Here is a 26,458-nt window from a genome sequence, read left to right as displayed (position 1 = left end):
CTCTATGTATTAATTTTTTTCATTATTAAGTTAAAATAGAAAGAGAATTACTAAAAATCATTATTACTTGGCCAAAAATTTTGCCAAAATTATTCCTCACACTCATATGTACATATTCTCACTCTAGGCATCTCACCCGTCAAAATTTGTCAATATGGCTCACTATCATGCCTGATAAGAGTAAAATTTTGCTAAAAGGAAATTAAAAATACAAAAATTAAGCGGCAAAACATACTTTATACATTGTACACCTAATCTCTCATCATCTTGCAACTTAAGATCTTGCAATATGCTGCTCTAACTAATGTTACTCTCCCCTTGCAATTCTAAGTCGTCCCATACGAAGGTTTGTGCAATGTGCATGGGTGCGACAACGTGTCTATGAAAGGCCATGGAATGTGGCCCTAGAATGCTTATGGAAGAGATGCAATGGGTAACACTATGTTGTTGCAAGATGTGGGTACTGAATAGATTGTTTAGTGCTTTTTGAAAACGAAGTTTCATCTAGATTGTGTTTTTCAAACAAAAGACTTTGAAGATGAATCGCCCGTTCTTTGATGGTTGGTTTAGTGAGTATTATTGGCGAGTTGTTGACATGTCTTGGCGTGGCTTTGGGTACATACTTGAAGGTAGGACTTGGAGACTTAGAAGATGGTTGTTGGTTGGATTGTTTGGGTCCCCATTGCCATGTTGTTGGGGGTGCGGTGTTGACTTCTCTTATGAGAATTTGGGAATCTATTTTACTTTGGGAATCTTGTTGAAGCATTGAGTTATTTTTTGGATTTCGTCCATCATTTAAGCTTGTTTTGAGGGATTCTAGCTCCTTGAAAGCTTGGCTTGGCTGATTTAGAAATCAGATTGGAAAGCACGCCTTTGGGTATCCATATCTGCTTTGGCTTGGTTTCCATGATGGACTTCTTTGCCTAAACTTGCTAGGTGTTTCTTCCATGGATGCTTATAGATTGTTGTGAATGGAGTCGTCTTTGGCTTCTCTTGGTCTCAATGTTCTAACTGAGACTATACATTCCAAATGTAATCTGTGCATGCCAAGGGTGTAACATATGATGTGCCCTTGATGTTGTACTTCAGAGTGTCATATTGCTAGTATGGAACTGCTTTGTAGGTGCACATCCAAGAAACTCCCAAGATGATTTCTTCATTGAGATTTGTATCTTCCATAATGTGGAATTGATGAGGACACTGGTTATCGTTGATGTTGATTGAGACATTAGCTTGTCCCAAAATGAACGTTGTTCCTCTATTAGTTGCCCCGAGCTCAATTTTTGTCATTTCTATCATGGAGTTTGATAGTTTGAGGCATGTAGGGTACTGCATGGCATTAATGCACACTCCATATCCACAAGTGCTCTATTTTTTGTTTTATCAACAAGTTGGACATTGATGCATACATCCATACCTTCAAGCAAACTTTGCTTGAACTGCTTTGATAGGAGGAGATGGTGTTTCTAGGTGCCGATCTGGAGCGTTGTTCTATCGTTCTTTGTACTTTAAAATCCGCAACCTGGCTTCCTCCTTGGCTTGTTCTTGAATTGCTTGAGCTTTTTGCTTCCTTTCCTTTGCTTCATGAATCGTTTCCAACATTTTTGCAGTGAGAGGTAGATGGTATTTTTTCAGTATGCAACCATTGATCCAGTTAAACATCTCCTCTCCCTCTAATGTCACAAGTTGTATAGCGCCACTTGGAGATATGTCATTGATCACAAATGAGCATTACCTTGCTTTTTTAGTTTCTTGGAGTGTTGTTTCAAGCTCTGCATCCATGTAGAGAGTAGGCCACCAAATTCCTGCAAGAAGTATCTCTTTTGCGGTTTTGTTGATAAAAAAGAGACCCCCTATTGGTCCAGCATGTGCTTGCTCAAGAACCGGTAAACACTCATTCTCTGCGGCACAGATTCTCAAGTCGTTGTTGATTCCTCTTTGATAAAGGTAATTTTCAATGACTACGTAGTTTTTTTGCTTCTTTTTGGATTGAACGTAGTTTGGATCTGCTCATGTTTGCTGGCAAGACTCCTTGTTCTATGTTATCCACTATGTATTCTTCCCACTTGGGTGCTTCTGCTATCTTGAATAATGTAGCATGTTTGATTGGCTTTTGATGTACACAAAACTCACATGAACTAACGTAGTCATGGACACTTCTCTACATATGAGGCCAATACACCCCAAGTATCATCAATCTCTGGTACATTTATGTTTTTGCATTGTGAAACCCCATTGTTTTTACGTGAGCTTGTCTCAAGTACAAATCCTTCTTGAATGGCTCTACACATAGCCTAAGTATTATGTTCTTGCCATGCTTATATAGCCCTCCAGCTATTAACACAAGTGAGCATGTTTGCTTGATGATTGATGGTTGTCTTTCAATCCGTAGAGAACCAATGGTGATTAATGGAATCACATGTTTGCTCCACCTCGGTACCATATGTATATTGAAGAGATAAAAATCTGGCACGTCATTGTAAACTTCAAAATGTACTTTCCCGTGGATCAATCGAGGGAAATGATCCACCCTCTGATGAGTAATCCCTTTCTTGACTACTATTGTGAAATCAAACTCTAGCAATATGTATTGAAGAGATACAAATCTGGCAGGTCATTGTAAACTTCAAAAGGCACTTTCCCATGGATCAATTGAGATAAATGATCCACCCTCTAATGAGTAGTCCCTTTTTTGACTACTGCCATGAAATCAAACTCTAGCAATATAATGAACCATCAAAACTATACAAGATTAATATTGCATGGTTTATTCACTAAGTACAATAGAGCTTGGTGGTCCACAAAGAATACAAATTTGTTTGCAAGAAGGTACTGTCTAAACTTTATGACTACATAGATCATTCCCAAACCATCTCTTTTTGTGATTATGTAATTTTGCTCAGCACTATTAAGTTGTCTACTGAAGTAATAGATTGGAAAATCCATATTGTTCTCTCCAGGTTGTGCTAGATGTATTTGATTGCGTATGCCAATGCATCTATATGAACATGGAAGATCTTGTTCCAATCAAAAGCTTTCAAAATTGGAGAGAAATCAACATCTGATACAATTGTCAAAACACTTATTCACATCTTCGTTCCACTTGAATTTCGTGATGAGAGCATAAACAGGTTTTGCAACACCAATATACATGTAAATAAACGTTTGATAGTAGCCACAATGGCCCATAAAGAGTTGTATCTCTCTAAATTTGGTGGGTTCCAGAAAAAGAACAATCACTTGTATCTTTTCAAGATCTTTGTGAAAATGCCATTTTTAGTCCTTGAATGTATGACTCTTCAACCTTTGAAATGTGGCAGGTGCATTGGTTAAGCCAAATGGCATCACTCTATAAGCAAATATGCCCCATTATATTGCAAAGTTCATCTTATGTTGGTCCTTTGGCTTTATTGTGAGCTGATTGTATCCCAAAAAGTCATCAAGAAAGCTATAAGATTTCGTGCTCACGACTCTCTCAATCACATGATCTATGATGAGTGAGGGATAGTTGTCTGTAATTGTAGCAACATTTATCTGCTTAAGATTCACAAACACTCATTTATCGTTCTTTTTGGACACTACCACTATCGACGACACCCACTCTGTGTGCTCAATCTTTTAGATAAACTCCGCTTCTTTAAGCTTGTCTATCTCTTCTTTAATTTTCTTAGCAAATATTTCATTATAAGTATAGAGATGTTGTTTGTGTAGCTTAACATCACTCTTAAGGGGTATCATATGTTGGCATATGCTTGGGTCTACTCCCTTAAGATCTTTGTACGACCAAGCAAACACATCTCTATATTGTTTAATTCTCTTTGCATTCTCACGCCCATCATACGATGTATCTGGTTCCTTGAGTTGTCTCATTGGTTGCTGAACCAGTATACATCGGTCCAAGATGGTGTACTTTTTATAGTGAGAGGGTGCATCAAATTTCTTCATGTTGCACTCCTCTTCACTTTCCATCTCAGTTGACCAAACCTCTTTGTCCGTTTCAACTTTTGTTTTTTTCTTTTGGTTTAGTTTTGGATATTTTTATTGATGTTTTGGTTGTGTCTTTGGTTTTCTTTTGGCTTTGCTTCTTTGAATTTGCTTGAAAATTTGTTAATTTTAATGGTTTTCTAGTGATTATTTTGTTCATCAATCTAAGCATTGGTTTCTCAAATTGGTTTTGTTGCTTTTTCACTCGTCGTAAGATATTTTGTCTCCTCAATTGTTGGTTAGGAAACTCGCATAATATTGACTCATCTTGTTTTTGTGTGTTTTTGCTTTCTGAGTTTCTTGAGAGTTGTTCTTCAACATCATTCCCTTAGTCATCACTACGCATATCATGGAACTCTTTCTCATTATTGTTACTACGATCTCAAATATAAATGTTATCTATTATTCATTTGAAATCGATTTTTGTGTTAGTTTCCTTCATTTCAATATCCTCTTCTTGTTCCAAGGTAGCATTCACCATCTGGAAGGGCACTATGTCATAGCCATCTTTGTTGCAAAATGTTGTGGGGGTGACGCTGTTTACACAAACATAAAGAATCACCAGTATCCGTTCCTAGCCAAAGGGTTCAACCAACTCCTCTAGAAATGGCTCCTTTACATAGTACTTTTCTTCTATCGAACGCTCTAGGATACAATGTTCCTTTCTCAGACTTCACACTCTAACGCTCCGCACATCCAAACATGCGCTCCCTTCATCAACCAAACACTTAGTTGTGTTTTAAAATCCATCGTTACATGAAAATCTTTCACTGGGATATCATTTACATCTTGGTAACTATGGTCCTTTGTGTTGAACCTCGTTGTTACGCCCTTGTGTTGCAAGTAGAGGTGGTCATAGCCCCAATCTTGAACCATTTTAAGTTGACGCATGAATGGTCCCAAAATAACCTCAAAATTGCTTCTTTTTTCAAAATTATATACAACAAAAGTATGCTCGTACTCAATTCCGCAAGAAGATACAATAATTGTTTCTAGCATTCCCAAGTGTCTCTCTACAATGCCATATGCTAGTTGCAACTTTATACTTGTTTTCCCGAGAGATGGGGTTTCCCACTTCTCCCAAATTTCCCTTGTAGGAATGGCTACCCCAGCCGTTGTCTAGTATTGCTATCATCTTAACTCCCTTGTACTCAAGTGGTATGGTGGTGTTTCCCTCTTCTCCTTTGCAATAATCACCAACCTTATGCACTGATACATGTTTTGCTTTGGGTTTCTCTAGATGAGTTTTTTTCATGTTCTAATCTACAAGTTTACCTATGGAGGGATTTTCAACCCCATTTTCTCCAGGTTTTTGCTCATTTGACCCCATAAACGTGGCATGATCTTCAAAACTTTTGCAAGAGTAATAGAGCATCTTATAGGAGACGACATGAGATCGTGTAGGCTTTTTGTGTCAGTCATTTGTGGGATTGGATTCCATTGAGATGGCACAACCCTCACCTTGGAGTTTGTCTTGTGCTCCCCTACAAAGAAAGGTAAAGTCCTTAAGGTGGCAATGACTGTATATCCCTAGGATAAATATCATGGTCCATGTTAATCTTTGGGATTGGTGCTGATTGCAGTGTGGCAGTGTCGTCTTTTTTATTTTTGATTGTCTCCCATAATGATTGTGGCTATGGCTCGTCCACCTCAGGAATTGATGGCATTTCGTGAGAATTGTCCTCACATCCATTGTGTTCACAACCACCCTCGTATGGCCCCTTGTTTGGTTTGGTTAGTTTGTCGGTTTTGTTTTCTTTTAAGGTGCTTGCGTTTTCCTTTTCTAGCCCATGCACAACTTGCTCAGGGATTTTCAATGTTTCTAGCTGAATTAGAGCTTGAGCTGTCTATGAGCCTTCTACACATTTCCATTTGTTTTGTTTATATTTTTGGATGCAAATAGGTCAATAATTTTTGTTCCAATGTTTGGTTGTTCTTTAGCCTTGCCTTGTAGGCTTGAAGCATGGCATTTAAGTGCTCGTTCACTTTCTCAACCAAGACTGAACCTTTTGACATTGTTTTTGGTGCTTCCACTCTCTTGGAATTCTCCTTGTTCTCTTGTTCACATTTGAGTTGTTCCTTCATTTGTTTTAGTTCAATCTCCACGGCCATCTTTTGTCCTTCAGCCTCTTCGCTTTAATTTTGTCTCGTTTTTCTTTCCATGATTTTTGTTGAGTATGCCATGATGACCTGCTTTCAAACTCAGTTTGTTCTGGAAGTTTTAGCTCGTCCGCCACTGCCTTGTTTTTGGCTACTTCTTGAGATTGAGCTCTAGTCACCACCTTCATAGGAACTGTCGGCTCTGGCTCAGACCCACTCAAACATGGTACAATCCCAATGACATTCACTATTGATTTTTCCTAGTTGTATGGATCTTTAGCACAATGTTGGATGAGGTAATCTATTGCACATCTGTCACAAAATCCAAAGGTTTTTTTTTGCTGGCCCTTGTTTGGACAAACTCTTGCCTGATGGTCACCTCCACATTCATATAATGGACCTTCCGGTTGGGTAGCTAGTGGTGCTTCCATAGGTTGTCCTGTTCTAGCAGGATATTTTCTAGGCTTGTAATTTTGATTTGCTATGAACATGAGTATATTTATGTCCATTGGTTTCTTACTGTTTGAGCCACATATGAAGGTTCTATAGCCTCATTTGTGCTTGCCCAGAATGAACTATCTTTAATGGCATATGCTACACCCTCAGCTCTCTCACATGAGTTGCTATAGGCTCCTCGTAATAAACTATTTGTGGCATCATTGGATGACTCATGAGTGGATCTACTGGTTGCATGTATCTAACAATGGCTTGATTGTCTTGAGGCAATGGTAGCTATTTTCCCAACACATGTTGAAGTTTGTCTCCAGCTTGTGCTGCATTGTTGGGTCCTATCTGGTACCTTAGAGGTGGTGGCAATTGTTGCACTGATTGGAGGTCCATACGGCCTTTCCCTCACATAGTTCTTGGTAGGTTTACTAGAGTAGCCCTTTTTGGAGGCTTTGCCATAGGCTATGTATAGAGAGGAGTAGGTGCATTTGACACCGTGTTGGCAGTCTATTTAGGTAAGTTCAATGATCAATGTATGTAGACAACTAGTCAACTATACTCTTTATGCATCAGTCTTTCATTTTAAGATATTTTTCTATCACTTTCAGTTGAGATTTTGCTCTAGTTACATGGAAGAATCTAGTAGAATCTCCCTAGGGTCCTCGCCATAGCTTCTTGATCTTCTTGCTAGAGTGTTTAAGTCTTGCTGTTATGGCCTCTTCTTCTAAAAAGGACATCTATAACATCAAGAAGTTTGATGGTGTGAGATTTTCCATATGGAAAAAGAGGATTCAGAACATCTTAATCCAGAAAGATCAATTAAAGTTACTCTTTGAGTGCCAAGAGGGAGATGGTTATATTGATGCATAATGGAAAATGCTTGATGCTAAAGCTAGATCCACTATTCATCTACATCTTGCAAAGCATGTGTATTTCACTATTGTTAGTGAAGCTAAAGCCTTATGGGACAAATTATGGAAGAGAAAGAGCACAAGTAAGAAGGTTTACTTAATGAAGAACCCATTTGAGCTAAGCATGAAAGAAGGAGATACAATTTTTGAACACTTAAATGAGATCAACGTACTCTTTAGTCAATTGATGTCATAAAGACTCAATTTTGATGAAGAGGGGCAATCTATCTTCTTGGTATTCTCTCTACCTTCCTGATGGGACATTTTCATTTTCAGCACAACCATTAGTAACTCTATGCCTAAGGACAAATTGTTCTACAATGATGTAGTTGCTAGTCTGCTCAATAAAGAGATTTGTATGAACTTTATGGAGCCTACTAAGCAAGCTGATGCTTATGTTGCTACTTCACATAGACAAAGGAATCGTAAGAAAGACCATGGCAAGAGTAAAGATCATAAGATTTTCCATAGCAAGTCCAAATAATCTATACATATCGAATGAACCATTGTCATGAAAAAGGGAACATGAAGAAGGATTGCAGGATTTTATAGAGAGACAAGAAGAAGTCTGAAGGCAACAAGAAATTTGATAGTGCTGGCAAAGGCAAGTAAAGGCTAGAAGAAATTAACATGGTCAAGTCTATTAGGACTCTAAATATGATTGAGATGGTTGGTCCTGTTTTGGTTTTTATTTTGGACATTAGTGTAGATGCTCTTGTTACAAAAGATGCAACTAATACACAAAATTGGATCCTTGATTTTGGTGCCAGTTTTCATGTGACACCCCATAGAGATTGATTTTATACATATGCACACACAAAGGGCAATGCAAAGCTTGGTGATTTTTATGAGCTTTACATTGTGGATGTTGGAGACATTAGATTTGTCTCAGTGGTACAAAGTTCATGTTGAAATTTTTTACGCATATCCCCAAGCTAGCAAAGAGCTTGATTCTAGCAAGGAAGTTAGATGACTTGGGTTACACGACCATTTTTGGGAATGGCTCTTTGGATAATAAGTAGGAAATCTTGTGGTTTCAGTGAGCTTAAGGAGGCACGTCAACAATATTTGCATCAAATGCATCATCGGTATCAAGACTAGTCATGTATGGATGTTTTAACTCTGACTTTTGGAGGACCACCTCTGGCTCATCCATACAGACTTCCTCGACATGTCCTGACATAACCATATTAGCCTCTAGCATGAGCATATTTAAAAACTCCATATCATCCATCTTTGTAGTAGGAGGTATCTCTGTACTAAGAGGGTAAATCTATTGTGTCTTGCTAGAACATTGGCTCTGTAGAAACAAACAAATTGTGCACAACAATCTAAAGATCCATGAAAGAGACTCATCTTGTCTCTCGCTAACACATTTGAAACAAATTTGAGAACAACTATCTCGCACCTCGGATACATGCATAGGATATACCAAGCCACTACACGCTCCCCTTGCAATCACTAGCAATCCTCAAATTTTATCGGACTGCTATGATGCTTGTCTATATCAAAGCTATTTGGCACTAACATACATAATATGTCAATACAAAGGGAAGCGATTGGGGTGGGCCATGAAGACGCATTGAGTTTGTCAGGCTCAAAGGAGAGGATATGACTAGAGAAGCACCATAGCATAACAACAAAATAAACTCTACCTACAGTCAATTCTCTCTCTACCAACATTTTGATGATTTAATTTATCAAAATGAGCTTGGAATGCCACAAACACTTGAGGAGATAAAGGAAAAGGACTACTAGTGTCATTAAATCTAATATCTAACCAACCCAAATGATTTTCTTACATTAAACTTATCATTTAATGTGGGATAATAAACGGGAACAAGGGTTAGAATATAGAGATGTGCTTACGGATCTATCTCAACACGGGGCCAATGGTAAAGGGGTCCAAATGAGAGATGGTCTGTCAAAGAGCAAGGTTAACTAATGGAGCTTAAAAGACCTTAGGGTTAGCTTCATTAAAGACCTCCAATCGTTAGTGTTAAAAGTCCTTTGACCTTAGGCAAGCTAGGGCTGAGCTTGAGGTGGGAACCCAACCTAAGCTTGAGGTGCTTGTCGCTTGATGACTAAGGTGCGTGCTTGATGACTAAGGTGCTTGAGGTTCTTGTCATGCTTGATGACTAAGGTACTTGAGGTGCTTGTCATATTTAATGAGGAAGGTGCTTGAGAAGCTTCCCGTGCATGGGGGGTAAGGTGCTTGAGTCAAAGTCAAAAAGAGATCCTACAAACTTAATGAGAAAGGTGCTTGAGAAGCTTCCTATGCATGAAGGTCCCAAAGCTAGGGGAATCTTTGACTTAACCTTCTACTCACCCAAAGGGCACCCCTTTTCTCAAAGGGCACATGGGACACATGTCAGACTCTCCCTATGCGTAACCACATGGTGTGCTTGAATGCTATTGGTTGGGCTAAAGAGGGGTCCAATGAGATTCTAGTTCCATCCAACAAATATCTAGATATTTTCAAGCTCTCTCTCTCTCTAAGGGGTAAGGAGGACACTTGTCAAAAGACTACCCATGTACTTGAATGCATGCTGCATGTGATTGGCTAGGGGTAGTTGGCTAGGGGTAGAGGGGTCCAATGAGCTTGAAGCATGTGGAAAAGCTACAACGCGCCCCAAGCAAGCAAGGGGGGTGCTTGGGGGGTGTACACCACACACACACACACTCACTCATTTTGTGGATTTATTCTCACTTGGTGAAAGTTGAGGAACTCCACCTCCTTCTCCAAGCTTGTGAGAAGTGAGAGCCTACACCAACACTCTTGGCTATGTAATGCAAATCCAACCAAGGGCCATGCTTCAATGCTTAAGCTTGCCATCTTTTCCATCTTCATTACTATGCTATTATGTACACTATCAAGAAGAGTGATGATAAGTGAGGAATTATTTCTTTCTCCTATGAAATGTTTCTTCTTCCTCTTCCCTATCCGCATTCCCCGCTAGCTCTCTCCACCTCGAAGGTGTTTGAGGCTATGGGATTGAGGCTTGAGATAGTTAATGCTTTCTATAAAGTTTATGTTATGCTTGTGATGCATGAAGCTTTCCATCTTCATTGCATCACCTAGGTCACAAGGAACACAAAGATTGTATTGTACCAAATCTCTCTTGATGGGAGGAACTATAATACAAATGCCTATTGGAGAGGGGACCGGCTCCATATAACTCCTACATAGCATGGGAATTATATGTCAATGCTCAACCTGTGAACACCAAACGTAAGTACCTGTTAAGTACATGGATGATTTGCAACTTTGGGTTGAGGAAAATATTGAAGAAGGTGAGATCCAAGTGCTAAGATATGCTCTTTATGTTAACCGATGCTCACCTTTGGAAGTACTTAGTCAAGACATCATTCTTGCTAAGAAGACCCTTATACTCAACCAAAGGTATGGCTTTTCAATATCTGGAAGAATTCAAGTAGTGGAAATCAATTCTACTATGTACCTTAAGATTGCTTTAGCAAGGTCTATTGCCCTATCATTAGATACAATCTCCACAATATTAGTATTACTTTGATAAGTATGAGAATCCTAGATGCGTTTGGGACTTTCCCCAAGCATTTCCAATAGTAATGAAACTAAGTAGGCATCTCCATAACGAAGATGTAAATGAACACTACGCTCATGTTAATCGCATCTATGAATTATTATCAACAAATACTTCACGTAGAGAGGAATGGTATAGAGATGAGGATGTAGACCTAAGTGCCCAAGTAGAAGTTTTGAATTATGAAAATCAAGATGTGAGGAGATACAAGGATATGAATTCAATCATGGTATCCAAGAGTTGGTTTATTGGACCTTTCTGCATTTATGCACCTCTTTTGGAGTAGTATGTAATATACTACCATTTACAATTGGAAAATTTTGATTTTTCTTTGATTAAGTTATTTTGGAGTGATAAAATTTGAGTTGTAACTTAAACTTTTACCTTTTTTTGACTAACTTGAGTGATGCGGTGTGTGTGTGTGTAGATGACTAACATCTTACCTCGTGGGATATGGGTGAAAATTCTTTCACAATTGATATTTGAAGAGAATTTTCAGATGGAAGTTGAGGTACCACGTTATGTCTAGAGTGGATGAAGTGGAGAAGAAGTGGTCATTGTCCACAGATTGCATAGTCCCTAACACTTTCAATGCATGATATCACTATGCTACAGGGAACCACGGTTTTAGACTACCCGAGCATAGTGCCACATTTGTTAGGAGTATCAAAAGGGTCCAATCAAAGAGGGGTTATGAGATTATAATCACTAATCAGATACTATATCTTGATGCATATGAAATTCTCCTAAGACTAGCAAAGCAAACGTGGTTGACAAGAGTTATTCTTCTTGTAGTATTAGCATCGGGTTGTTTTGATATTTTAATGACTAATGTGGGGCCAAAAAAGTTTTATTAATATCACATATTCATTTAGTCTTGTACCCAGGGACTTATTCTTGAGCACTTTGGGAAATCATCTACCTAGAATCCTCATAAGGTGAAGATTTTGTTCAATATTTATAGCACATTGCAATCTGTGACCGATTTTGCAAGCATACACCGCTTGGATGGACGGTCAACTCCAAACAAATTTCCCAAGAATTTCCCTTATCATGTGGATTATTTGAACTTATAAAATTACATTGTTCATATTAACCTACAAATATCCGTGACCAACAGATCACTTTCACAAGAATGGTATGATACACATGCAGCGGAGTCCATGTTTGCGACATCAGTTCAGAGAGACGCATGGGGAACTCCAAAAGATGTACTTGAGGAATGGTACAATTTTGATCCAATGGTTGAAGGATGTCACCATAGGTATCATTAAGGATTATTGAAGAGCTTTGTAAGGCAATGTATCAAGGAATTTTTTAGCAGTTATTTTTTTGCGATGTAGGACTTGAATAAATTTATTCATCATTTGATTCTCTTTCTTCCTTCATTATTTATTCTCAATTGATAGATTATATTTTAAAAAGAAATATTTAAAAAAGAATAGAAGAAGGTAAGAATGATCTTAACTTGATATGATGTAGTAATTAATCGTGCCTCCTAGAGAAAATAGAGTGGCTGCTAATGCCAATGTGCTAATTGTGCCCCAACCAACAATCATCAAGATTGTGACATTGATGCTATGCTCAAACCACAACAGAGTATCAAGGTAAGCATTTTACCTTATTGATTGATTCTGGGAGTACACATTCTTTCATCTCTCCTAGATGTGTTAGAAACCTCATTGTGCTTGAACATCTTGATATTGACTTTATAGTGGATGAAATTAGGTAAAAGTAAAGAATAAGTATGCAATACCTAGGATTGACCAGTTACTTGATCAATTGTATGGAGCTTCTATTTTCACAAAAAATGATCTTGGTTATCATAAAATCCGGATCAAGGAGGATGATAGACCGAAGATAATGCTCAACACTTGATATGGACATTATCAATTTACAATTATGCCCTTTGGACTTACAAATGCTTGGAGAAACTTTCAATTGACTTATGATCAATGTGTTTAGAGAACATCTTGATGGTTTTGTTCTTGTCTTTTTTGATAATTTTGTTCTTGCCTTTTATGATGATATTTTGGTCTATTTGAGAAATGAGAAAGAAGATGAACATCATGTATGACAAGTAGTTGAACTTCTATGACAAAACTAGCTTTATGTTAAGCATAACAAATGTATCTTTTTGACTGACATAGTAGAATAGATGGAATTCATTGTTTCCAATGATGGCATTTCTACTTACCCAAGTAAGATTGAATTTTTCTTAGCTTGGGCTCCACCTAATCCGTCAAAGGATTATGTGGATTTCTTGGACTGATGGGATGGGATGGGCCTTAGTCAGGTGCCATAGGCGAGCAAATCCAAGCAAGCAATAAATTAAGAAAATAAAAAGAAGACCAAAACACATAGACATCCAATTGTTTCCAATCATACACTAAATACTTCGCCGATTAAATTATCGATTACAAGGTAAAGCCAAAAGATTCACAACTGAAACATATAGACTCCTAGGATGGAAGCTACTCGTACAACTAAATACTAGCAAAAAATAGTTGCAATGGTGTCCAACACACATCATCAACCTTGAGCTACAAGTATCCTAGTGACATACACTTGCACGCATCCCTCCAAGATCCTGAAAAAGTTCTACCTTGGTTAAAGAAGCCTGGTGCATGAACTCATGGGCATGTGAGTCTAACCCAAGAGTATGAAGAAACACATAGTACATGTGTTTGCATGGCACATAAGTCTGCTTTTTAGATTCTCCCTTTTGGAAGTCCTCGCATGTGCATCGTCGAGTAGGTGATTTTTTTGCTTCAGACCCCTCTGTGATGACATAGAAAACATGTGCTTCATTGCACACGACAATCACCTCCTTCACCAATTGTGCTACAAGGTTGATTCCCAACTATTTCCCTCTCTAAAACCACCACTCACATTTGTAGATTTTGTCTTGGACTGAAGGACAAATCTATTTGCTTGAAAGTGCTCCACCTCACGTGGCAAAAGTTGTGTTCCTAGCGTTACAGGCCAAACCCCTGGAGTTGGCCTTGGAGGTCCAACAATCATGTCATGTATTTGCCATGTATGCATGTTACTAGAGTTGCAAAACCACACAAATCCCTCAACCAAACCACTAGGATATGTGGCAGATGCAAGATACTTTTTGCGTCCCCAAAATCATGGAGCTACTACCCCATGCATTACATCTGCATTCCCATCATTAATGAATTGACCACATCTAGCATTGTGATCACCAATTATCCCAGAGCAAGTCATCTTTCGGCCTGCTGGCTCAGTTCGTCTCATTGCCCAAACCATCTTTGGAGCATCCACCTCTGACCAATACTCACTAGCTCTAGATGTATTTTTTGCTTGCACACCAAGTCCTACCACAGGCTCTCAATGACTATCACATATTTGGGTCTATGTCTGTCTTCTTCAAGCTCTTGGTCTGCATCAATAAATACTACTGACAGAGTCTAGGTACTTGTTCCTTAGCAACGACCAAGGTTAGAAATGGAGACCAAGGTTTTTGTGATCTTTGTGTCGTGAGTGATTGTGGTGAGTTTCTTGCTACAAAAGTGTTAGACAAGTTAGGATCTGTATTTTAAATATTGCTGGAGCTTAGTGCAAGAATTCATCGACTGGTAGAGTGGTAAAGCTTGCACTAGGCGAGAAAAACGCAAGAAAATGAAAAAAATTTCAGACTTCAGTTAGGGAGTGTAGGTTAACCACTTTGAATTCATTTTCAATTGATTTCTTTTGTTTTAGGAGTAGAGTAAGTAAGTAGTTATGACAAGTAATCTCTGCATCTCATGTGATTTGCATGTCACTTAAGGGATCTTGTTGCTAAAGGTCGAGAAAGATTGAAGAATGATAGTGCATCCAAGGAAGTGAAAGTTTTTGGGCATGAATTGTGTGAAAAATAGTGAGTGATTGCACAACCAGTCAGCATATGTGAGAGAAAATCGCGATTTTCTCTTGCATGTGAGGCTAGAGGGAAAAAATGTGTATGATACTTCAACAGTGTCTTTGACTAATGTGTTTAAGCTCTTGTGTGAAGTCTGATACAAACTAAACATCATACAATGGGTGTGGGGCCAGAATCTTACCTTTTTGATTAGAAAAAGTGTTGGAATAGGGCTTGGGACCACTTCATTTGCCCAATTGGATGAAGCTAGCACAAGTACTCTTGAAGAAGGGTAGAACACTTGGAAATTGACCAAACTTGAAAAAGTGGCCAAAAGCAGGAGTCAAGGAGAAAATTGCAATTTTCACATCAAGTTTTGCAAGGAAGGGACTTTTTGGATAATTTTGATACCAGGGATTTTTCTCAAGGTGTGCATGATACTCATAAGGGAAAAATTAAAAAATTGTTTCTTTTCACATGGGGAAAGAAAAAATTGCAATTTTCTCTTTCATGATATATACTAGACTCACTCTTATATATATACCCTACTCCCTCAAGAGGGAATGAGAGGATGTGGGACAAGTCCTCCACTCTCCTCCTTTCTCTTCCCACTTGCACCCTTAGACTTTCTAGTTTGGGCCTAGTTCCCTACTAGAAATTGACAGTTTTAGAGATTCCGAGGGCATAGAGTGACCAAACGGAGGGCTGTAAAGCACGGCACAACCCTCTGACCGATACGCTCGTTTCGAGCTATCACACGGCCCATTCCACGACATGCTCTAAAAAATCTAGCAAAAAAACAAACAAAAAACACGCTAAAAACTAGTCACAAGGCCTCCTAGAGCAGCTTTTTGACACCTTAGGGTATCAAAAGCACATGCACTTACGCTCTGGGCGAGTGTTAGAGCACGATCACATTGGTAGTGCCTCTGTTCATACGGACACCCATTACCCATCCACGATAAGCTCTAGACCCTCAGCGGGGACACAAGGTAGCACCACCCAAGACCCTAAAATAGCCGCTAGTGATTCCTCCTCCGACTCAGAAATCATGGAAGCATACCCTACCCAAAACACTGAGAGAGAAGGCCATGCACCTCCCGAAGCTCCACAGCTTAGTACTAGTATGTTTAGCCGTTTCATGGAAACATTAGGTAGAGCTACTCGCTCGGAACCTGATGCAAATGAAGCACACGAAGGGGATGGGGAAGTGGACTCTCCTTTCACATCGCACGTGGACCCCACACCCCCAAAGAGTGTCCATGTGGATATCCTACCAACTTCTTACCAAGAAGGCCCTGTTGAGTTGCCTCCTTCAGAAGTTCCCTCTAGAGTACCGTTGGTGACAAGTAAAACCACGGGGAGCAACATTGCTTCTACCTCACAAGAAACCGTTAACACGTCGACTCTAGAAGGATTGTTCATTAATGACCATTGGACATACGACCTCCACACTGAGGTGTTGACGGATCTACACTCTGGCCACGCCTACCATGTAGGATGGATAGAGATTGTACAATCCACCTCTAGTGCCACGAGCATCGAAGATCAACAGAAAATGATCTGTAATGTTATCCATGGCATTATTCAATCAGAAAGGCAAAACCGAGGGGTAAATATACTCTCAACTGGCCCCATGAGATTTCTGGATACGAGCAAGGCTCAACAGCCTACTCTATCACAAATGGAGACTCCTCTAATGAGCCCCATGGACCCATCTTACGTCATTTCACCTGGGGTCTCTATGCAATCTGAGCCTCCGAGCGAAAACTTTAGCTTCCCTAACTTGGCTCAACCCTCTATCAAGGAAAACTCAGTGCTCACTCCAAGGATAGGCCTGACAGAGAATGTACCGATGACATCTACGGTTAGCGCAGTGCCACTACCTAGTGTCGTAGTACCTAATATGGGGCCTCGACCATATGTGCCTCTAACCCCTTATGCACACATGGCCCCCACACCTCCAATAGTACCACTTGTTCATGCTCCTCGAGCGCCGCTCCCTAGCCCTTATCCGAGTGGACCTATGCCCGGTTATGTTCCATATCCTGCATCATCCACACATATGCCAAGACCGGTACCCGTTCCTCTCCCACATATGATTCCAAGAGTACCTCCACCGGCCCTGCCTCCTCACATAGGTGACTTGGCAGCGTTTGCTCAAACCATAGGTCGATCTATCGCGGAAAATATGCGTCACGCATCTGATAGAGAGCCTAGAAGTAAGGCAGTGCAAATTGCCAAACTCACGCAAAAATTCAATGGGGACGAAGATGCTAGGAAACACATTGAAGTGTTTGAACAAGTATGTGATTCCTTAGGGGAACGCAACGAACTACATAAGTGCAATGCCTTAAGCTTGACATTAAGTGGGAAGGCTGGAGATTGGTATAGGACCCTAAGGGTGGACGAGAAAACAATCTACCCTACCCTTCGAAGGTTGTTTCTAAAGGAGTACATACGAGAAGGTGTGCTTTGGGGTGTAGCATCTCAGCTACAGAAGGCCGAACGTAAGGAAGGAGAGTCAGTAAGGGACTTCATTAGTCGTCTAAAGCACTTAAACTCTCGCTGCCCTGTAAATGAGCGCTTCAACAATAACCAACTGCTTGATCGATTCATTCGAGGGTTGAGGAATGAAGGAATCTATAATGGACTAGTGATTAGAGGTATCACAACCTGGGAAGATGTCACTGCCAATGCAATCCAATTAGAGGACAACTTGATGATAGCAGGCATGAGGGTGTCTACTGACACGAGATCCACTAGCTCACAAGCCATTGAGTATGAACCCATGACTGCAAAGCCCATTGTCAATGAGCCAAAGGTATTTGAGACATTCTTGACAGACCTCACCAAGGCAATCCAAGAGTCTCTTAAGGATAATCGACCCCCTCAAAATAGTCACATGTATCCAAGAAGGGAGCAACAATGGTGTTCCATTTGCTTAGGTCCACATAGCACTAGTGAGTGCCCTACGTTTAGAGTAAAATTTAATGGAACTTGCAACGCATGTGGTAGGTATGGTCACCAAGCTAAGGATTGTTTAATGATCAAACGTATGATGGCAAATAGACCACCTGTAGCCTGGGCGGATGCGCCTCGAGCTCCTGTATTGATGCCTACTCCACCTGTTGAGCAACTACCGCAACACATGGTCCCTAGATCTCAAAATGTTGTACAAGCTACACCGCTACCACCTCCTGTGCTAGGACCGCAGCCCCCGCATCCAAGAGTCGCCCCTATGAACCAAGTGGGTTGTGAGCCATCAAATGCTTATGCAGATGGCTGTGAGGAGGAAATAGACACTAGTATTGCCTACGGACTTGATACATTGGAAGAGTGTCCTATATACTACATGGAAGATTGTTGGGGACAAGTCAGGCCGATTTATCAAGCTGCTGCTCTCGCATCCAGAGGTCAAAATATCAACACCCAGGCTAGGAGGCCACCTCTTCAATGCTACGAGTGTGGTGGACCACATCGAGCAGCGGAGTGCCCTATTAGGCTGCAAAAGAATGCTGCACAGATGCAAATGAATCAAGGGAGCACGTATGCAATGCCAATACTCACATGTAATCGTTGTGGCATAGATCACTTGATTGCCCAATGCCCCTATAACCCAAATGCGCCTAAAATCACACCCCTAAATTTGGTCGAAATTGCTAGTGTGACATCGCCAATACCACCCGTCGCACCCGCTTATGCGATTACACGGTCCATGCTTCAAGGGCCAAGCCATATCCTCGAAGAGAGAGATACCGCGTCAGTTATCCAAGCAAAGAAAAAGAAGACACGAAGGAAGAAGTCGCAGAATATGGAAAATTCAAAGCCAAGTTCCAAAACAAACATAGGAACAGGAGATGACCCCATGTATATGAATGACCTCGAGGATGATTCAGATTCAGTCGAGACAATGGAGACTAGAACCAATACCACAAAGGGAAAGACCGACAAGGAAAACCGTAACATGGGACCAAATGAAAACCGAATAAGAGAAAACCATAAAGAGCCTCTGAAAACACCACAAGTGTTTCCAAATCCAATCCAAGACCCCCAAGATAAACCGCAGGGGCAAAAAGGGAAGAATCGTAAAAAGAAGATCGGGACGTACCGAAACCCAGTAGATGAGATTGAGCAGGTGAAACTTCTAAGAGGTTTAGTGGAGAAGACTCAAAGGAAACTAGAACCAGAACCCATGCATGTCAAAATTCATGACACAGTGTTTCCCACGCAAGTTCATCCACCCCACAGGAACCATAGACCGTTAGCCATATCTAGTATCATCCAAGAAGGGAGTGAGGACGGGACATCAGAAAGTGAGCATACACCCTTCTTGTTGGAAAGGATGTTTAACGAAGGAATACCTGATCCCATTGAGGAATATGAGATTCCATCCTCACCAGTTCCTAGTCAAGGACCTACACCCTGCAAAACGCCAATGAATGTTGCCAAACTAGTGGACTTCATGTCTTCTGAGGTCCGAACCACGATCATAGCAAAGCTGTATGGAGATCCTGAGTTATTCCTTGCACTTCAAGCATTCCTTAACGGAGAGCTACGAACGAGATTACCGCAGTTTGCGCAACCAAATAGGCCTGACTCGATTATGATTGATGAGGAAAATCATGTGCAATCACTTGACTTAGATGGACACGAGTCTGTGATTGAGGTACCCATTAACGAATTAGGGCAGTATTTTGAAGGCGACGAGTCTAATGCGACCCTACCCATCACTACCAAGGGATTAACTATAAAGGGAATTCTTGATGGTGGTGCGGGAGTTAGCATCGTTACAAAAGATTGTTGGGAATCCATGGGAAAACCCCGCCTCAGTGTTACTAACATTGTGGTAAAAATGGAAAATGGTACCATAGCCAAACCTATGGGGATGCTCAAGGATCTTAAGATCAAAGTTCTAGGACACAAGGTACGACATACGTTCATTGTAATGGATTTCTCTAAACACCTTATGTCATATGAAATGATTTTAGGACAACCATTCATGAGGGAAGCACAAATTGTTCATGATTGGTCTAAAAATCATGTCTATTTGCAATTCCAAGACTCTGTCCTTAGAGTGGATTTGGTGACTGGTAAGGTACACCCCTTAGGGAGTAAAACCATTATTGATCATCGCTCTGACACCACAGTTCACTCGGCTCCACTACAATATTGTTACACTTGTAAGAAGGATACAGACATTGGCCAAGATTCTCCTTACATGGATGTGTTACCGGGTATGACGGAATCAGACAATGTGGATTGGGTCCACCTAGCATCAACCATAGACACTTGGGGAAATAGGGGGACGACCTGGGTAACACCTGAGGGGGATGAAATGCCTGTACCCTTAAATATGCTACAAGCAATGCATATCGCTTCTGACAAGACTCATCCTAATGTAACGAAGAAAACATACAAGTGGGTCCCTAAAGCTTCCTTAGCGACCATAGCTAGTGCTAAAAAACATAAGCCTTGTAAGAAACATACCACTCGCTCCAAGAAAAGTAAGAAAATGTTGCGATGGATCCCTAAACGACTATTGGAAGCCCAAGGCTACTATCAAGGAAATGATCAAATCTGGGTGCCAAAACGTAGATTGTGCTCTTACCTATCACCTGACCCAAGTGAGCCCAATCCCGTAGCTCCAAAACGAATCAATGATCGTGGAAAGAAGAAATACACAGAATGCTACACACCCGCTCCCGAGCTAGTTTGGGTACCAAAGAAAGAACGATTTGTTCCACCTAGCTCAGGAAGGGGGGAGTCCCATGAAGATTCTAGCTCCTCATGTAATACATCCATAGAGGTAAAAGCTTCTACACAGCCTCCATCTATAGTAGTGGACCTCCATGAAGCTACAAAGGAATCCACACCTCCCAGTGTTCAAGAATCACCTGATGAACCACTTCAATTTCGATCCTGGGAGAGTACCTTACCACCCTTGCAACTTGACGAGGCACCTAGGGTAATAGAAAACTACTGGCAAAAATCCTCACCTATTACCAACTGGAACAATTGGTTTCAAAGGGTGACAAGCTCATTTCAAATGGTATGATCTACCCAAGGAAGGGGGGAGTGTTTGCTGACAGTCATCATTCACTTGCTTCCCTCTCAACCTTTTTCCCTGACCTCTTAATCACCAATCTTAGGGAATGTACATATAAAGCTTTATAATCACAAAAATAAAATAAAAATAAAGAGCAAGAGCAATTAGCAAACGAGTATGCACATTAAAAGTTAAAACATTGACTCAGACCTACACATGTCACATCTGGTACAGTGAAACAGAAACCTATGCCATAAAACACCTTCGATCCTCATCACTTGAGTGATGGAGGGTAGGTAAGATTAGTACGATAGGAGTGTTTCTGTTTTAAAGTTGAGTGATTAGCAAAGTTCTCTTTTCCCACTGATGTGCCTCCTAGAGATATTGTTTGTGTTTCATAGTGTGTACAGGAGCGTGTTGCTATTGATAGGATTTGGACCTTCATGGAACCTTTCTCTCGTTCACACTTCAAATCAAGCGCGACCATCAACACAAACAGGTGTTTCTTATCCATTAGCATTGCCCTTATCTTTTTGCATCTATGATTGTCTGCTTTGATTGTGATTGGTAGCCTAATACTCAGCGCATTGGCTTAGTATTAAACATTTAATTCAATGTAATGTTTTGTCATAATCACTTGTTAAGGGGTAAAAATCAAGCAGTCCGACTAAGCTAGTTTGACCAAGCTAGGTATTAGAAATATTCTCTTAATACCATGGGGAATGCCTTTCTAATAAGCAATGGTTACTTAGGTTCTTAATCCGATTTAGGCAGAATTGTGTGAAATGTACTAGGGCTTTCTAGTGGGCTTAACCCTAGTGACCTTTAGCTTAAGTATTATAAAGGGAGTTTACTAATGTGATGAGCCTGGGGAGGGTAACAGTGTTATATGACCCCCCAAAGTTACAAAATTAAAATGCTGAAAATGAACAAACAAAAAATCAAAGTGCCACAATGTAAAATCTTAAGCTGGAAGAGAAATCTCGGCTTGATTTGGTACTTCACTCACATGTATCGCCTATGGTACTAGAGCCTTAGAGGTTCCCAGTGTGGGCGCTTTTCCTTGAAAAGCAAAAAACCCAAGGCATACAAAATAAGCACACACATCATAAATGAATCAATGTGAAAAGACTTTGAGGGGTCAAAGAAAAAGTAATCAGTCAGGCGATGATTTCATGAGAAATTCCTTTTATGGTAGCTTAACTACAAGGTTTTCTAGATATAGCCTCTAGTCAGCCCTCGAACATGAATACTTGGCTCTCGCGATTAAACAACTTAATTGACCATAGAAAATTAAGAAGCTTACCCATGGTATTAATACTTGATCTCTAGTGCCTTTCGACCGTCAAATTAGCGACCCCAGACTTGTTTAATTTTTTACCTTTACATCTGTTTATGCATTTGATTACATTGCAATTTAATGTTCATTGCTAACAAATTGTTTGAAATTATTTTACCAATCAATTTGTCTACCTAAAACTGCATATGCTTTTTAAGAGAATGCAATTACTGTGGCAATGTTGTTTGATTTTGCAGTGACTGAAGAAGGCTAAGGACATTCATCTCAAATGCTCTTCCACCTCGACGAACCAGCTTCAACTCAATAGCTTCCGAGGACGGAATCTACATCAGGAAGGGGGGCATGTTAACCCTCACGGCACACGGACACCCTATGATCTATAAACGTTGTATTATTTAGAGTCAGGTACCGGGCTTGTCGGTCCAATAGGAAAAGGGTAGGAGTGATCGCCGATGAGAGGCACACTTTAACTTGGACATTCAAGGGATTAGTTGGCTAAGCATGGGCGCCCAAGTGTGAATGGGGTGAGCTCCTATAAAAGCCAACTAAACCTAATTTTTACTCATTCTCTCATTTGTGCAATAGAAGAGTGCTCTTGCTCCATCTCCATCTTCTTCTTCTTCACCTCCTTGTGTGTGTGTGTGTGTGTGTGTGTGAGAGAGAGAGAGAGAGAGAGGGAGAGTGTGTGTGCGATCGAGCATTACGAAGGCACGACGGCGACGAAGCGGTTGAGCGCGGCACGACTGCAGCTTCTTCTTCATCGCGGTGAGGAATCCACCACAAAGGCGAGCGTAGAGCGGTGAGTGACACACCCTTTGTTCTCTTGAGCTTGCTAGTTTAGGCTTGTTGTGTGCTTGGAGCCGTTTGTGGCTCGCACACGGTGTATTGGCAAGTCCCTTGCTTCGACAGTGCGGCAAGGAGTGCACACCCATGCAAGAGCAACAAGAAGAAAAGTGGGTGTGGCTTCTTGGAATGCAAGATATCAACATATGGTCATAATGGGATGTTTGTTGTAGTAAAACTATAAAAGAAATCCACTATTGGAATACATGTCGGTGAATTTACTTGAAAGAACATAGTAAGAAATTGATAGAAATCAATATGGATAAAAATGTAATACCACCACTATTTCATTCATCAAATATACATGCAGTGTAGTTGATAATCATACAACCAAACATATTTTATACCATATTTTATGACCCATCTTATTTAAAATCCATATTGACCACCACAAATAATTTATTATTATAATTACTTTCAATAGTAGAAGTTTTAGTCAATGTAACTAAAACATACAGTACTATTGTATTTGGTAATATTTCTTCAATAGTAGACGTTTTACAATTACTTTCAATAGTAGACGTTTTAGTCAATGCGACTAAAACCTACAATACTATTGCATTTGGTAATATTTCTTCAACTAGTATACTTGATAATCCATTAGTAGTTAATATATTAGATTTGTATTTTAACAACACATATTAGCATATTACCTTTTTCTTTATTAGAATTATGTCAATATATTATACACCGTAACCCTACTTCATAGCAATATTTAAGAACAAGCTATTTTTAGATTAGATCTTAGCATTATATTAGTAGAAGAAAGATAAAAATGTTTACAAACTTATAGTGCATATAACACGTTTGATCTAATGTCTATAGCACATAAAAAATCTTAAATGTCATTGCTTGAATGTGTAGACTTTTTTCCTTTTTATAAATATAAAAAAGATGTCTATGATATTGAAAATATCATACCACGATGTGAAACTTTACTTAGTGAATAAACATTACAAGCAACGTTAAATGGATTGAATGACAAAAAATCTATATCAATAGTTTTCATATCTATTTAAATTTGATATAGGAGCTTATGATGGAAAAATGGCGTTAGATAATTATTTAAGAATGAGGATGTCAACTTTATTTACAATATTTACTTTACAAAAGTCATATATTTTAGTCATATAACAATTATAACAATTGTTAATGTTAGCAAATATGTTCAGTACTTCTATGTTAGAAAGAGATATAGATAAACTAAAAAAAACATCCACAACTTATTGAAGAAGAGATAATTTGACATGTAGTAAAATTCGATATCCCAGGTACTATACCAGATCTACAGCATGGTATATAAGAGAATTAAAACACTTAATGACCATGCTAGATTATTATGGATTACCAACATTGTTAGTTACATTAATATGTAATGAAGTTTTTGAGACTAGATGGATTTGAATAAATCAATTAAAAAATTAAGTAAGAAACTGAAACCTTAAAAAACTATCTTATATGTTGTGAAATTTGAATTCAAGGTTCAACTCATGCTTATATCATGTTATGGATTCACAATGAAGACATGGAAGAGATATATTTACAAATTGATGCTCACATCCCATATCTTCACAACTGGGAAACATATTTAGAAAATTCAAAAGAAAGAGAGTTATATAATTTAATTATTCAAAAACAAAAACAAATATGTACAAATAATTGTAATATCAATCGTAACAAAGATCAACATAAATGTAAATACGGCTTTCTCTTTCCTATGCAAACTTCTTTTTATCCTTTATTAGATGAAAACACACAAAGATAAACCTTTTTTAGACCTACTTTAGAACATAGAAACATAGTCCCATACCATGCTGGTATATTAAGAATATGGAAAGCTTATATGAATATACAAAAGTTTACAAACAAAGGCTATCATACCATTTACTTAAATATGCTTAAAAATCAAACGAATGGGCCAACTAAATTTAAACTCAATAGATGCTAATGCATTAAGTTTAGAACATTTGGATCTCTTGAATTTAGAAAGCATTTTAGCCCAGGTACTATCAAAACCTCTATCTTATACAAAAGCAATATTTGCCTGCTTGCATATCCTAACAATTCAAAGAAGCAATGTTGTACATTATATAGATTCTTGACCGCCAATCTATGTCAACATTATTTAAGAAAATATTACAAAACTACATTATATTCTATAGATATATATATTGCAAGAACTATTAATTTAGAAACTTACACTATAGAAAAAACCAAATCTACTTTAAAGAAGTATTAGAAAACTATAGTTACAAACATAAGCAATCAATAAGATTCACTGATTATCACCATGCACATAATTTAGAACCATTTTTTTGTAATGTACTACTCAAAAATATTAACTTTTGTAATGAGTGTGAATTGTTCCCACAACAAAGCACATTACAATCTTATTTTTAGAATGTCATATAAGAGAGATAAAATAAACTTCATAACAAACTACATGATTTTTTGGATCCATAATTAGAAAGATAATATAATGGGATCAAGTAATGAGGTGATTAGTTAATATTTCTCTCGTACCCTTTGAATGCTATATTAGAATAAAAAATTAAATATATTATATTTATTCTTTGATAGATTTTTAAGAAAATTTTCAAAAAGACACGAGTTGAACAAGAAAAATAAAGACAAATTATCTTCAAAGAAAGAAAGATTTCACCTTGTTTATTCACAAGTTAAACTTGCAGCCACAACATGGTATAAATCCATGGAGTTTATAGAGGGTTTTGAGAATTTTTAAAAAACTACAAGAGTTTATGGATGGATGTAAATATATATAAATTTATAGTCAACAAAGCATCCAAATGGTGATATGCCCATTGATGATAATAAAATTTCTACTTATTTTAAATATTTTACGATTACATAAATATAAATGTTTTTGTATCACCATAAATATAAAATTATAGCTCTAAAGTTTTAGTATTTTAAAATATTGTTATACACATTTTACAATATACTCCACGTTTTTGAGTAAATATAGAACATATAACCATGAACTTCATCTAGATTTTTCTCTATACTTTGTAGGCTTTACAAAATACATAATCAAAATAATGCATGCACTCTCAATGAAGAAATGATGTGTATAGAAGCACAAACTATCCTTGATGTGTATACACAAGGAATCTCATTCTGCATATTGCACATTGGATATGATGTGAGCTTACAAAAAATTACAAAAACAAATAGAAAAATAGGACACATTATAAAACAGATTATGAACAAAATTATAAAGTAGCAAAAGCAAATGAGAATAACATAACTCTAGAATATCATGGAGAAAACAAGTACCAAAATCAAAACTCTTCAACTGAAGCAAATATAAACTTTAGGAGTTTATATCACATGTAAAATACAATGTCATACTATTTTTTGAAAATTTCTAGA

Source organism: Adiantum capillus-veneris, chromosome 2 (assembly GCF_014529385.1).
Source record: "Adiantum capillus-veneris isolate H3 chromosome 2, ASM1452938v2, whole genome shotgun sequence".
Lineage (NCBI taxonomy): Eukaryota > Viridiplantae > Streptophyta > Polypodiopsida > Polypodiales > Pteridaceae > Adiantum > Adiantum capillus-veneris.
This window is presented reverse-complemented; position numbering follows the sequence as displayed.